The sequence below is a fragment of the Atta cephalotes genome (assembly GCF_000143395.1).
Source record: "Atta cephalotes unplaced genomic scaffold scaffold00022, whole genome shotgun sequence".
Classification (NCBI taxonomy): Eukaryota; Metazoa; Arthropoda; class Insecta; order Hymenoptera; family Formicidae; genus Atta; species Atta cephalotes.
In genome coordinates this window covers 499684-502906 of record NW_012130086.1, presented here as the reverse complement: position 1 = coordinate 502906, position 3223 = coordinate 499684, and the positions used below count along the sequence as shown (strand labels likewise).

At 37.0% G+C, this 3223-nt stretch overlaps 1 protein-coding gene and 1 pseudogene across 1 annotated transcript in view; one reads left to right on the top strand and one right to left on the bottom strand.

Moving 5' to 3' along the window:
• Positions 1-348, bottom strand: part of LOC105619497 — a 1386-nt pseudogene extending 1038 nt beyond the window's left edge.
• The window catches only part of LOC105619498 (pumilio homolog 2), an 81604-nt gene that overhangs the window by 31935 nt on the left and 46446 nt on the right, over positions 1-3223 (top strand). The window lies entirely within an intron of this gene.

The following is a 3223-nucleotide window of genomic DNA, read 5'->3' as shown; positions in this document are numbered from 1 at the left end:
GAGAGAGAGAGAGAGAGAGAGAGAGAGAGAGAGAGAAGTCGGGTTGTTGACTCGCTGCCCATTCAGCATAAAGTGCAATGACTCCTCTTCCCGATGAAAATCTGTATCATCGCCCGAAGGTTACCATCTTCAGGGCACAAAATCATTTACCAGCGTTTTACGTCGCATTTTGCGCCTGGGAATTTGAAGATTCTATCTGAAGTGTTGAACATATCCTCCGCTCGTGCATTTCTCCCATCGATCTTGGATTTTCCGCGTGACCTGCTTCTTACATCGTTTGCTGGATACTCACCGATTTTTATTTATCACCTTGTAGATCGTCGGCTCGTGCCTCTTTTCGTTTGACATTTTTATCTGTCTTCCATCATGAGATATTCCGTAAAGTATAATTTTGATCGCATCGATTAAGACCGTCGACAGGTTGTAAACGTATAGATACATCAGTTTTTACATACGAATATAATTTCGTAATATTTTATTTCTATCTTACTTTTTTTTTTTTACATAACTATCCAAATGTGATTTGGTAATATAATTTCTTTTTTGTTATAAATTTGTGTTAAAAAACATTTTTGAAAATGCAATGCGCTATGTAGTAGATAGTATATATTATATAATTAAATATAAGCATAATTAAAGATAAATATATTTGTCGTTATTTTCGCTTGCTTGTTATAATTTACTTAAGTTTATGAAAATCAGGTGTTACCCTTTGTGGATATTTTCTGTTAGAAGTTGTAAGTACAAACTAATTTTCGCAACTTTCAGTTCTTTTTTTTCGTTGGATTCAAACTATGCCAAACCAACCGTTGCGATTGACAGTCGGATATGAAGTTCGTCGTGCATCGTCAGAACTAGATTTTGCTGTCGTTACTTTACGAGTGTCAGGCGGTTTTTGGATCCGTCATGTACAATGTAAAATTTAGTTAATTTAATAAGAGAACCGGAATATTTGAGTTGCACGCGAATATGTTTCTAAGTTTCAAAATAGCTAGCATGATCACATTCTTCGATCGATATAAGAGAATTTTATCTTGAATGCAAAATTTTGACTTCTAACTTCGATATTATACTTAATGTTGAAAATGTACATGGTATTAAAAATTTTTTTAAATGGAGGAGAATGATTTCTTCTGACATTCTCGTTAAGGAAAAACTGTCCTCAATTTGGTTAAAAAAGCTATATTTAAAAGGACATCTCAGTTTAAAGAAACTATCAAAATTTTTCACGTTTCGATTTTAAACTAATTGTTTTAATTTTCATTAAATTCTTTAGGTTTAACAAAAAGATTTACTTTAATCTCAATGTCTAATTCTACTAGAGAAGATATTTTCCTATAAACAAGCAATTTTCTTGTACAAATCTAACAAATGCATTTTGCACCTGGCTTGGACTGGTCCAGGCGAGAATCGGCACACCTTGCAAATAATCGTCTTGCGTGTCTCGATTTGTCTGACAACGAATACAACCAAATAGGCCAAGTGCTTGTCACTCATTCGGCGATATTTTTGGCGTCCTTACATAACATAACCGGCCATACCTCAACCGGTAAAGCTAGCTGGCTCTCTTTTCCTCGCGCCTTCGTCGCCGTTCCGCCATTTTTCACGCTGAGTGATTCACTCTGACATAGACGTGGCCGGAAGAGAGCCACCGAGAGAGGTGCCACCGTTTCCTCGTGCCATTCTCAATTTATCAACGACTCGATATTTAATTTTTCCTCGCGAAGTTTTACTCGCGAGGGAAATGCCGCTTAATTTGCTTTATGCTATCGCGACAAAAAACGAAATTTTTAAATGTGTCTGTTGTTCGCATACCTCTTTACATAATATACATGAATTATTAAAATAAATTTACATTATCATTTTGTTAGTGGTTTTATTAAATAAAAATGCGCAAGCGCGTGAAGTGTTTTCGCGTCCTTCTTGTATCCCTGTAACGCTCGGGGGCATTTACCCCTTCCGCTCCCTTTGACGCACCCAAGGATCTGTCGTTGATGGATTGCATTCCACGGGCTGTATGTAGTAATTTTTGCCGAGTCAGACAAACGCGCTTCTTCATTTTTCCGACACCTGCCTCAATGCTCTGGCATCGTAGCACTCGTCATCGTCTTGAAAATTTACGCACTTGGAGCTTGCCGACGCGAAAACCGTGGAAGGATGGAGGTGGGTCAAAGATCAGGAAAAGCCCTTCTCTATTATAGAAATGAGTCTCTCAGCAGAGACTGCAATTCGCGACGATTAAATGTGAAACCTTTATGTCTACCTTTATTGTTATTAAGCGAGAGAATTGGAAAGTAACGGTATAATTTTTTTCCCTCGTGAACTCTTCTATAAATAATCAAGCGGGAGTAGCAAACTGTAGAGGCTTTATTATGACGGTCTTTGTTGACTATATTGAGCCGCTACAACGGCTTCACACAGGGACTGGAAACTTGGATGTTCTTGACGTATGCTATTTTAGCTGCACGTGCACAGATACAAACATGTACCATCTTACTTCATTAGTTTTTACTCTTAAAATGTTATTTATTTCATGAGACTTCCTCAGTTTGAGTATTATTGCTAAATATTTATCGTCACAATCGATTATCAAATAAATTATATACAAGAGAGTCCGCTTTAAAATATTTAAGTATATTTATTTGAAATCGTTGAAAGATTATCTCTTCATTTTGAGCTTTTGAACTCTAAAATAGAAAACGTTAAAATATTTTATCGTCGTCTCTTTAAGCGAAGAAGAGAATTCTATTTAAAAATATTTCTGCTGTAACATCAAGAGAAATTTTAAATATTGCTTATATAGATCCGTTGCAATATCAGTTCTTTCAGTTTGTTTACACCGAATATTGGATCTGCCAGACTGAAATCACGCCGATATAACTTCTTAGCCGGCTTTTCGCGTCCAGATAGACGGGACGGATGAAGGAAGGTCAAGGTTAAACCTTATTGAAATTTATCACCTTGCCGCGGTACCTTTCACGTGCGGAAAATCGACTGATGACTCACCCAGTCAAATCGTACAAATTTAAAAGTTGGTAGATCTGTATTGTACGCATTATCGATGTAGAAGAATCGGAATACTCAAATTTAGCTGACTGTTCTATCTCTACACATTTACGGATTTTGAATAAGGAATTGTTTTATAAGTGAGAGATGGGGGGGGGGACGGAGAGAGAGAGAGAGAGAGAGAGAGAGAGAGAGAGAGAGAGAGAGAGAGAGAGAA